Source organism: Phacochoerus africanus, chromosome 14 (assembly GCF_016906955.1).
Source record: "Phacochoerus africanus isolate WHEZ1 chromosome 14, ROS_Pafr_v1, whole genome shotgun sequence".
Taxonomy (NCBI): domain Eukaryota; kingdom Metazoa; phylum Chordata; class Mammalia; order Artiodactyla; family Suidae; genus Phacochoerus; species Phacochoerus africanus.
Window position 1 is genome coordinate 23,650,373 of NC_062557.1, and position 12,075 is coordinate 23,662,447.

The following is a 12,075-nucleotide window of genomic DNA, read 5'->3' on the forward strand; positions in this document are numbered from 1 at the left end:
AAAAGTGGTCAAAGAGGTAGTAAGAGGAAAACCAAGCAAGTATGGGGTCCGAGAGGCTGGGAGGAGAATATTTTATTTTAAAATTTTATTTATTTATTTTGGCCACGCTCCAAGTGCCATGTGGACGTTCCCAGGGCAGGGACTGAACCTGCGCCACAGCAACAACCCAAGCTGCTTCGGTGACAACACCACTTTCTTAACCTGGTGATCCACAAGAGAACCACTTTATTTATTTATTTATTTATTTAGTCTTTTTAGGGCCACACCCATGGCATATGGAAGTTCTCAGTCTAGGGGTCGAATGGGAGCTGTGGCTGCCAGCCTACGTCACAGCCATAGCAACGCTGGATCCAAGCCATGTCTGTGACCGACACCACAGCTCACGGCAACGCCAGATACTTAACCCACTGAGCAAGGCCAGGGATTGACCCTACATCCTCATGGATACTAGTAGGGTTTGTTACTGCTGAGCCATGACCGGAACTTCCTATGTATATTCCTTTTAATTTTCTTTTCCATTATGATTTGTGTCCGTATATTGTCTGTTTGTTTTGTTTCTTCTAGGGCCACACCCGAGGCATATGGAGGTTCCCAGGTTAGGGGTCCAATCGGAGCTGTAGCCGCCAGCCACAGCCACAGCAATGCGGGATCAGAGCCATGCTTACGACCTACACCACAGCTCATGACAACGCCAGACCCTTAACCCACTGAGCGAGGCCAGGGATTGAACCCACAACCTCCTGGTTCCTAGTCGGAATCGTTAACCACCACGCCACGACGGGAACTCCCTTATGTCAGTATATTGAAAATAGTTTCCTGTGCTCTACAGTAGGACCTCACTGTTTATTCCTTCCGTAGGTAACAGTCGGCATCTAGTAACCCCAAACCCCCAGTCTATCCCTCCTGAGAGCATGTTTTAAGAGGTGGGAAATGGGTAACTATGGCATTGGCATGCTGGTGAGAGGTCAGATTAGATAAGAACTAAAACAGGTTTGCCACAGCCTTAGAAGGAGTAGTTTGATGGGAGTTGAGGTGTAGCACCAGGTTGGAGTAGCCGTGGAGTGGGAGGTGAGGAAAGAAAATACATTTAGATCCCTTTACCTGTCAGAATAATGGCTATGGCAATAAACTGCTCTTGAATTGCCGTGGGTTAAAGCAAGAATTGGCAACGCTTCCTGCAAAGGATTAGCTAGTAAATATTTTAGGATTTTCAAGCTACAACTACTATCACAGGCTACAGGGACCATAGTCTCTGTCACAGCCACTCAACTCGGCATGGTGGGGCACACGTGGCTGCAGACAACTGAGAAACAAAAGGGCATGGCTATGTACCAAGAAATCTCTATTTATGAAAATAGGTGGCAGGTTGGACTTGGCCAGTGGTCTGGAGTTTGCTGACCCTGGGGTTAAAGAACTCTGAGGGTTCTTGAAAGGTGCTGCTCAGATTTCCTTCAAGGAAGCCTGCCACATGGAGCCTTGTTGATGGACAGCCCCAGCTGCCACCCCTATGAACCCTTCATTCATTTGTATTGAAGCCGTGTTTCGTCTCTGCTGCTCAGCCATTGGCGTGCTGGTGCTGGCCCGTTCCCGTGGGATTTGGGACTCTTCTCATGGGTCACTGCGGCTTGGGATGATCTCCAATCACCCTTTCTGAAAGTTTCTCTTCCCACCCAATCCTCCTCATCCCTTCTCTGCTCTCAAGGTGTCAGACGTGCCTTGAGGTCGCCATACCCACTAGCTGCTCTGGCTTCTAACCCTTTATCCTTCACAGGCATGTCCCCCAATAAATCTCTTGCACAGCTAACCTTATCTAGAACTCTGCTTTTTATGTTTTATTTATGTATTTATTTTCTTTAGGGCTGCAGATAAAGCAGATGGAGGTTCCCAGGCTAGGGGTCCAATTGGAGTTGTAGTCACTGGCCTATGCCAGAGCCATAGTAACACCAGATCCGAATAGCGTCTGCAACCTACACCGCAGCTCATGACATCGCCGCATTCTTAACCCACTGAGCGAGGCCAAGGATGGAAACCGCGTCCTCATGGATACTAGGCAGGTTTGTTTCCACTGAGCCACGACAGGAACTCCAGAACTCTGCTTTTTAGAGAAATCGAACCATCGCAGCGCCTTGGCTTGTTTCTGGCTTGGGTCACATGGCCACTGTGGGTTGACATGAGGTTCTGTTTCACATCATCTCACATCCACCCCGGGGTAGATGGAGCCCCCCCCCCCAGCTGGATTATTGATGGTTACGCTGGCAGGGCAATGGAACATGGCAAATTGTGCACTAGTTCTTTTTTTTTTTTTGTCTTTTTAGGGCCGTGTTCGCAGAATATGGAGGTTCCCAGGCTAGGGGTGTATATATATTTTTTAAATATATATATTTAAAAATTAAAAACAGGCTTTCCCAATTCTGGCTCAGCGAGTTAAGAACCCAACTAACATCCATGAGGAGATGGGTTTGATTCCTGGCCTCGCTCAGTGGGTTAAAGATCCAGTGTTGCCGCAAGCTGGGGCCTAGGTTGCAGATGTGGCTCAGATCTGGCTTTGCTGTGACTGTGGTGTAGGCTGGCGGCTATGGCTCTGATGTGATCCCTAGCCTGGGCACTTCCATATGTTGCAGGTGTGGCTCTAAAAAGACCAAATAAATAAACAAATAAATAAAAACAATCAACTCTATACAGTCTTCTGAAACTCCTCCCTCCCACAACATCTGGGTAAAATTTCTTTTGTTTTTGTTTTTGTTTTTTAGGGCCACATTTGCAGCATATGGAGGTTCCCAGGCTAGGGGTCAAACCAGAGCTATAGCTGCTGGCCTGCACCACAGCTACAACGCAAGATCCGAGCTGTGTCTGCAACCTACACCACAGATCACGACAACGCTGGATTCTTAACCCCCTGAGCAAGGCCAGGGATCGAACCTGCGTCCTCATGGATGCTAGTCAGTTAACCACTGAGCCATGATGGGAACTCCTGAGTAAATATTTTTAAAGATAGATTCAATATTACAATTGTTTTGGTTTGCAAGGGGCAGAACTGTAATTCAAACTGTCTTCAGTGAAAGAAGATTGGCCCTTGGACTTCAGTGATTCATCTACCAAGTTCCTAGGGACAGCTGACTTCAGACACAATTGGGTACAGGTGCCCAAACGTTGTCTTCATGAATCTTTCACCAATACATGGCTTTGGTTACCTTTGTTTGGCTCTTCGCGTTAAAGTCAGGATGGCCATAGAAGTTGCCCACACACTCTACCAGCTCCTCTTTCTTGAAAGACCCAACCAGTGACAGGGTGTTCTGTAATCTGACCCTCATTCAGATCACACCTCTGCCCTAAGCCAATCAGTTTGCTCGAGGGAGGATGACTACACTGATTGGTCAAGCATCCTGGATCTGGTAGGCGGGGCCAGCCCCACCCAATCACGTTCCAGGAATGGAAGAGGAGCGGTTCTTCGGAAAATGTGAGGTGGGGGGAGGGCTCTTGCGAGAAGAAAGGATGCCTGTAAACTGAAACGAAAATCCATGGAAAGTAGAGTCGTTTTCTTAAAGGGTTTATTTAACATTTTGGCGAGTACTAATAAATTGCCTCCAAAATGTGGTAAAAGTTTGAATTCTCACCAAAAATTCATAAGGCTCTTTTTCCTGTTTTTGCTTGGGGTTGGAGGGCAGTGGAAGTTTCCTGCCAGGGATCAAACCCACTACTGGAGTAACAATCCTGGATCCTTAACCTGCTTTGCTACAAGAGAACTCCTATAAGTGTTCTTTTTTATCCTCACTCGTGTGAACACTGAACATTATCCATTGTATATATATATTTTTTGCCAGTAGAGTGGACAAAAATGGTATCTCATTATTGTTTTCATTTGCATTTCCCTGACCCTAGTGAGTGTGAGCCACTTTTCATACACTTATTAGCCTTTTGCCTTTATTCTATAAATTGTCTTCTCATTACTTTTGCCCTTTTCCTTCAATAGGATTTTCTAACATTTTCCTACTGATTTATATGCGCTTGCTGTATATTAAGGATCGTAATTAACCTTATCCATGTCCTAAATGTTGCAAATACTTCCTGCTTAGCGTTCAATTTTGAACTTTGTGGTGTCTCTCACTGCAATCAAATCTGTTGATATTTTCTTTATGGTTTATGAACGTCACGTCTCATAGAAGTCCTTCTCATCACCAAATTAAAAAAAAATGTTTCTTTCCTGTCCTTTTATAGTTTAACTCTTCGTACTTAGATATTTAATCCAGCTGGAATTCATTTTTAGGTATGGATTTCACTTCGGCATTTCTTTTCCATAGATAGCCACTTGTTCCAACACTGTCTCTTTTCCTTACTGGTTTGACATGCTGTTTTTATCCTGTGCTAAATTCCCATGCGGTAGGAAGCGGAGACTAAGAAGTCTCAGAAGGTAAACTGAATGAGAGAGTGAGGGGGAGGGAGGGATCCAGAGTGACCACTTTTCCTGTCTGGGGAATTGTGTGGAACTTGAGGTAGGAAGAGGAACATGAATGGGAAAGGGGAGTAAGGTGCTCAGGTTGATTTGAGGCATGTTACTTTTTTTTTTTTTTGCTTTTTCGGGCTACACCCGCAGCATATTGGGGGTTCCAGCCTAGGGGTCGAATCAGAGCTACAGCTGCCAGCCCACACCACAGCCACAGCAACGAAGGATCTGAGCCACGTCTGCGACCTACACCACAGCTCACAGCAATGCCAGATCCTTAACCCGCTGAGTGAGGCCAGGGATCGAACCCACAACCTCATGGTTCCTAGTCGGATTTGTTTTTTTTTGTTGTTGTTGTTGTTTTGTTTTTTTGTCTTTTTTGCTATTTCTTGGGCCGCTCCCATGGCATATGGAGGTTCCCAGGCTAGGGGTCCAATCGGAGCTGTAGTCTCCGGCCTACGCCAGAACCACAGCAACGAGGGATCCGAGCCGCATCTGCGACCTACACCACAGCTCATGGCAACGCCGGATCCTTAACCCACTGAGCAAGGGCAGGGACCGAACCCACAACCTCATGGTTCCTAGTTGGATTCGTTAACCACTGCGCCACGACGGGAACTCCCCTAGTCGAATTTGTTAACCACTGAGCCACGATGGGAACTCCGAGGCATGTTACTTTGAAGTGCTCACGGACACAAAGGATTTATTTAATAGAAACGCATGATAGGAGTTCCCATTATGGCTCAGCAGGTTAAGAACCCAACATTGTCTCTGTGAGGATGCAGGTTCGTTCCATCCCTGGCCTCGCTCAGTGGGTCCAGCATTACCAAAAGCTGCGGCATAAGTCGCAGATGTGACTGGGATCTGGTGTTGGGGCTGTGGCTGTGGTGCAAGCTCCAATTCAACCCCTAGCCTGGAAACCTCCATTTGCTGCAGGTGCAGCTGTAAAAACAAAACAAAACATAATAAAGCATTATATTACAATAGTCACTCTACACAGACTGCTTCTGGACTATTCTATTGTCTGTTTGCCTGTTCACTTACTTGGTCATCCTACAAATGTTTGTGAAGGACCTGCTCTGTGTCAGGACAAATCCTATTCTTTCCGTAATAGCAGCTGCTTTATGATGCATTTGGATTGGTGGTGATGCAAGCAATTTGCATCCAGTCCAATATCATTTTTTAAAAACACATATTTTTCTCTTGGTACTCATTTACTTTTCCAGATGAATTTTAGAGTTATCTTTTCTAGTTTGAGTCAAAGGAGTTGGATTTTTTTTTTTTTTTTAGTCTTGTCTTTTCAGGGCCACAACTGCAGCATATGGAGGTTCCCAGGCTAGGGGTCAAATTGGAGTTGCAGCTGCCTGCCTATGCCACAGCCACAGCAAGCCAGCATCTGACCCACGTCTGCAACCTACACCACAGTTCATGGCAACGCCGGATCCTTAACCCACTGAGCAAGGCCAGGGATCAAACCCACAACCTCATGGTTCCTAGTCGGATTTGTTAACCACTGAGCCATGAGAAGAGCTCCAGGAACTGGAATTTTAAAGTGGAGTTGTGGAGTTCCTGTTGTTGTTTAGCTGTAACAAACCCAACTAGTATACGTGAGGATGAGGATTTGATCCCTGGCTCTGCTCAGTGGGTTAAGAATCCAGCATTGCCTTGAGCTGTGGTGTAGGTCGCAGACACGGCTCGGATCCTTCATTGCTGTGGCTGTGGTATAGGCCGGCGGCTACAGCTCCGATTCAACCCCTAGCCTGGGAACTTCCATATGCCTCGGGTGTGGCCCTAAGAAGACAAAAATAAATAAAATAAATAAAATGGAGTTGCATTGGATTTATAGAGTAATTTGGAGAGAATTGACAGCTTTATCAAAGTCGTCTTCTATTGTGAGAAATTGGCAAACATGTCTCCATTTATTCAGATGTAGGGTCCTTGGTAACATTTATTCCTCTATATTTCATAGCTTTAATGGCTATTATGAATAAAATCATTTTTCTAATATTTTAAAATTGGTTTTTGTCGGTAAAAAAGAAAGCTATTGATTTTTCCATATTTTTCTTTTTAACCAGTCATTTTACTGAACTTGCTGATAAGATGCTCTACCAGGCTTCAGTTGAATCATTGACTTTTCTGAGTAGATAATAATATAATCAGCTTGTAGTGATGATTTTACTCTTCTACCAGCAGCTAGATCTCATTTCTGTTTTTCAGATTAACTCTTTCGTTTTCTTTGTTTATTGCTTCTTTTTATTGACCTTTGTATGGCTGTATGGACAAGTAATTGGTGATACAATAAACTACACATATTTAAAATGTACAATTTGGTCAGTTTTCACATATGAATACACCTGTGAAGCCATCACCAAGTGAGGACAATGACAGCATCCATCACCTCTAGAAGATTCCTTGTCTGTGTTTTTCTTCGTTGTTGTTGGCCATGGTATACAGCAGCTTGATGTGGGATCTCAGTTCCCAGATCAGAGATTGTACCTGGGCCTCCACAGTGAAAGCGCCTGAATCCTTTCAACTAGACTACCAGGGAACTCCTGGCCTTTTTTAGTCTCTTGCTTCCACTCTTCTCCACCTCCTCCCCTCATCTCTAGTCAACCACTGATGTGTTATCTGTCTCTATAGATTAGTTTGCATTTTCTAGGTATTACATATACATGGAATCACCAAGTGTGTACTCTTTCTTGTTGCTTTCTTTCAGTGTAGCATAAATTTTTTTTCTTTTTTTCTTTTTACGTCTGCACCTGCAGCATATGGACGTTCCTGGGGCTAGGGGTGGAATCAGAGCTGCAGCTGCCACCTACGCCACGGCCATGGCAACACCAGATCTGAGCCACATCTGTGATCTACACCACAGCTTTCAGCAAAGCCAGATCCACAACCCACTGAGTGAGGCCAGGGATTGAACCCGCATCCTTACAGACACTATGTTGGGTTCTTAACATGCTGAGCCACAACGGGAACTTCATAGCATAGTCTTTTTTTTTTTTTTTTTGTCTTTTTGCTATTTCTTGGGCTGCTCCCGCTGCATATGGAGATTCCCAGGGTAGGAGTCTAATCGGAGCTGTAGCTGCCAGCCTATGCCAGAGCCACAGCAACACGGGATCCGAGCCTCGTCTGTGACCTACACCACAGCTCACGGCAACGACGGATCATTAACCCACTGAGCAGGGGCAGGGATCGAACCCGCAACCTCATGGTTCCTAGGTGGATCCGTTAACCACTGCGCCACAACAGGAACTCCCAACATAGTCATTTTTGATTCATCTGTGTTGTTGCGTGTATCGAGAGTCCACTGCTGTTCATTGCTGAATAGTATTCCATTGTATGGATGTTATAATTTGTTTCCTCCTTCACTTGTTGAAGGACAGTTTGGTTTCCAGTTTTTGTCTGTTACAAACAAAGCTGCTATGAAAGTTTCCATACACGTCTTGGAATGGTCATGTGCTTTCATCTCTCTTGGGTAAATGACTTGTGAGTGGAATTGCTGGTCACAGCATAGGCATCTGTTTAACTTTTTAGGGACACTGGCAGACTGATTTCTAAGCTGATGGTATCGTTGTACATTTCCGTCTGCAGCGTATGAGACTTTCTACTTGCTCCACATTCTCACTAATATTTGGTATTGCAAAACATTTTTTTTTAGCTATTTCAGTATTGATATCCCATTGCGATTTTTTTTTTTCTTCTTTTTAGGGCAGAACCTGCAGCATATGGAAGTTCCTGGGCTAGAGGTCCCACTGGAGCTGCAGCTGCCGGCCTACACCACAGCCACAGCAACTGAAGATCCAAGCTGCGACTGTGACCTATGCCACAGCTCATGACAAGGCCCGACCTTAACCCACGGAGTGAGGCTAGGCATTGAACCTGCAACCTCATGGATATTACACCTGCCTGTTACCACTGAGCCACAACTCAGACTCTCTCATTGTGATTTTAATTTGCATTTCCCTAATGACGGATAATGAAATCCTCCCATATGCTTATTTGCCATCTGTATATCTTCTTTGTTGAGTGTCTGTTTAAATCTTTTGCCCTTTTAAAAAACTGGGTTGTTTGTTTTCTTCTTACTAAGTTTTGAGAATTCTTTATATATTCTGGATAAAAGTCCTCTATCACATACATGGTTTGCAAATACTCTCTCTCAGTTTGGGGCTTGTCTTATTATTCCTTAACATGTCTTTCAAAAAGCAGAAAGCCTTAATTTTGATAAAGTCTAATTTTTCAATTTTTTCTTTTCAAGTGTTTTATCTAAGAAATCTTTGCCTAACCCAAGGTTGCAAAGACTTTCTCCTACGCTTTCTTCCAGAAATTTTATTTCATTTTTTTTATACATGGTGTGAAGTATTTTATTTTGTTTGGTATATGGATATCCATAAGACTCTCCTTCTTCTGCCAGACTGCATTTGCATCTTTGTTAAAAATCAAGTGACCAGATATATATATATATGTCTATTTATAGGCTTTTTATTTTCTTCCTTTGGTCTATTCATCTATCTTGATGGCACCAAGTACTGCCTTGATTGCTGTGGCTTTCTAATAACCTGGAAGTTAGGTAGTATAAGTCTTCCAACTTGTTTTTTCCCTTCCTTCCTTCTTTCTTTTAATGAGGCAATTTATTTATTTATTTATTTATTTATTTACTTTATTTTTTAGAGTAAAATTCAAGTTTATTAAAACAGGTATGGCAAATACAATCAGGTCCGCATCTGCTGGTGCCACGCCAGTGTACTTCTGTACAGAGAGCAAGATCATGCCAAGCAATGACTGTTAGCGTCTTGAAGGCAGAGCACACAAGACAAAATAGCTTCTTCAAACAAACCAACAAACCAAAAAAAAAACACCTTCATAAAAGCAGGGAAAAAAAAATCATTCCCCCTACAAGGAGGTCGTCGCAGGCTGACCAGCTCCATCCCAACGCTGAGGAGTTCCAAGTGCAAATGGAAGCGACCAACAAGCAGCTCCCACTCCCGCACCCACTAGAGGGCCCCCCAGGGGGCGGAGGTCGGGGTGGGGGGGGTGGCCTCTGCACAGAATGACTCTGCAATCAGGCACTGAGAGCAGGTGGTCATTGTAACACATCCTGGCTCCCTGAGCTCCCCTTCATCAAACACGACCTGGAAGAGCCTTGAGGATGAGGATGGGGCGTGGCTTCTTCATGACTCCCTCCAGTGGCGCCGAAGGGGCCCGTGGTGTCCTTGGCAAGCATTTCTATTTTTGTAGCTCTCAGCACTCCATGTGAGGCTATTTATTTATTTATTCACTTTTTGTTTTTTAGGGCCGTACCTGCAGGCATATGGAGGTTCCCAGGCTAGGGGTCCAATCAGAGCTGTAGCCGCCGGCCTACGCCAGAGCCACAGCAACGGAGGATCAGAGCCACATCTTCGACCTACACCACAGCTCAGGGCAATGCCAGATCCTTAACCCGTTGAGCAGCCAGGGATTGAACCCGCATCCTCATGGATGCTAGTTAGATTCATTTCTGATGAGCCATGATGGGAACTCCGATTCACCCAGCATTTATTCCAATGCTTTTCATTGACAGCTGCCACTCATCTGGCAATTCTGCCCAGATCTCTCTGTTCCTGAGAAATCAGCTTGCAACCCCCATCTTGGACCTTGTCCATCATTTTCAGCCCTTCCAGAGCTTGGAGGACCTGGCAGGCCACGCCCTTGGAGCCCTGCGGAAATGGCTGGTCACAGTGTGCTTTCTCTGATGTCCCCATAGATCTTGGTCATGGAGCCAACCTAGTGCAGCCCTGGAAATACAGGGGCTGCCCTCTGGAAGCTGTTCTATGTAGAATCGGGTCTTACTGTAGTGAGCAAGCCCTTTATGCTTGGCTAGCTTCATGGTGTCCACCCATCCACCCATTCATGAACTTTCAGCTTCCCTGACTTTTATTTATTTTTTTTTTTGTCTTTGGTCTTTTTAGGACCACAACCCATGCATACGGAGGTTCCCAGGCTAGGGGGTCTAATCGGAGCCGTCGCTGCTGGCCTATGCCAGAGCCACAGCAATGCAGGATCTGAGCCACGTCTGCGACCTACACCACAGCTCACGGCAATGCTGGATCCTTAACCCACTGAGCAAAGCCAGGGATGGAATCTGTGACCTCGTGGTTCCTAGTCAGATTCGTTTCTGCTGCACCACGATGGAAACTCCTTCCCTGACTTTTTGAGGAAGGCTGCCAGAGCCCTGACGATCTCCTGCTGGTTTGGGTCTCTTACAGGAACTCCAGGCATCTTGTGGCTTCCTTGCTGCCAGCCAGGGCAAAGGGCTCTCCAATGTAACCCCCCCCCCCCCCCCCCCGCTTCCTTTCCTTTTCACAGTTGTGTTGATTCTTCTAAATAAATTTGTATTTCCATAGGAATTTTAGAATCAGCGTTTCAATGTCTACTAAAAAGCCTGCTGAGAGTTTGACTTGGATTGTATTGAATTTATAGATCATTTGGGGGATAATTGTTATCTTAACAGTAGCAAGTCTTCTGATCCATGAGCATGGTATATATCTGCATTATTGAGTCTTCTTTAATTTCTCTAAGCAGTGTTTTGTAGTTTTCAGTGTACAGGTTTGCATACCCTTTGTCAGACCTATCCCTAAGTAGTTTATATTTTTTGATGTTACTATACAGGGTATTAGTTTTTATTTATTTTATTTTATTTTTAATCTTTTTATCTTTTTAGGGCCACCCTTGAGGCATATGGATGTTCCCAGGCTAGGGGTCGCATCGGAGCTGCAGCTGCGGGCCTATGCTACAGCCATGTCTGTGACTGACACCACAGCTCATGGCAATGCCAGGTACTTACTTAACTCATTGAGCGAGGCCAAGGATCGAACCCACGTTCTCATGGATCCTAGTCAGGTTCGTTACCACTGAGCCACGACAGGAACTCCCCGATTTACTTCTTTGCTACTGAAACTTAAACTTCAGTTTTCACATGGGCAAAAAGGAGGAAAGCATGCCTACCTCTTGGGCCGGTTGGAAGGATTAAATGTGCCCATAGTAGATGCTTAATATACACAGTGTCTAGGTGTGCCCTCTACCAGCCTTTCCTAGAAAATCTCTCCAAATGCGCCCCCTATTCCAACCTTGGCCCTTTTAATCCGGCAGGTATCTAGCAGCTCTGCAGTGTTCATATCTTGCTTTGGTCTCCCCTCCCCCAATCAGGAGACGAACCCTTGCCAGCAAACTGGAGAAGGCCATGGTCAGTGTGGCTTGGGGCTGAAAGAACACTCACTCACCCCTGCATCCCTGCCTCTCCCACGGTGGCCCCTCCCTGTCCCCAGCCACAGGTTCTTTCTGAATCATGGCCCCTAAAAGCCTCTTGGGCACCTGCAGGGCGCACGCCAAGCTTCTTAGCTGGGGCTTCACCATGTACAGCCCCTTCTCCAGCGTTAGTTCAGTCCTGCCCAGTCTCTCTTGTTGCCCTTCCTGCTCAGCCCTCCGTGCCATCCCACCCCCACCCCTTGCACACTGGATGCAGCACCCCCCAGCCACACCCCTTGGCTGGAAAACTCATTCCCCCTTTTCTCCACCTAGCAAAGTCCTGCTGTCCTTTCAAGGGCCACCTCAAACACCAATCACCTCTCCCATGAGGCTTTTCAGACCCATTTCCC

General features: G+C 45.6%; 1 pseudogene; it reads right to left on the reverse strand.

Moving 5' to 3' along the window:
• Nucleotides 1-10,699, reverse strand: part of LOC125113845 (40S ribosomal protein S19-like) — a 31,088-nt pseudogene extending 20,389 nt beyond the window's left edge.
• Nucleotides 10,700-12,075: the final 1,376 nt, after the last annotated feature.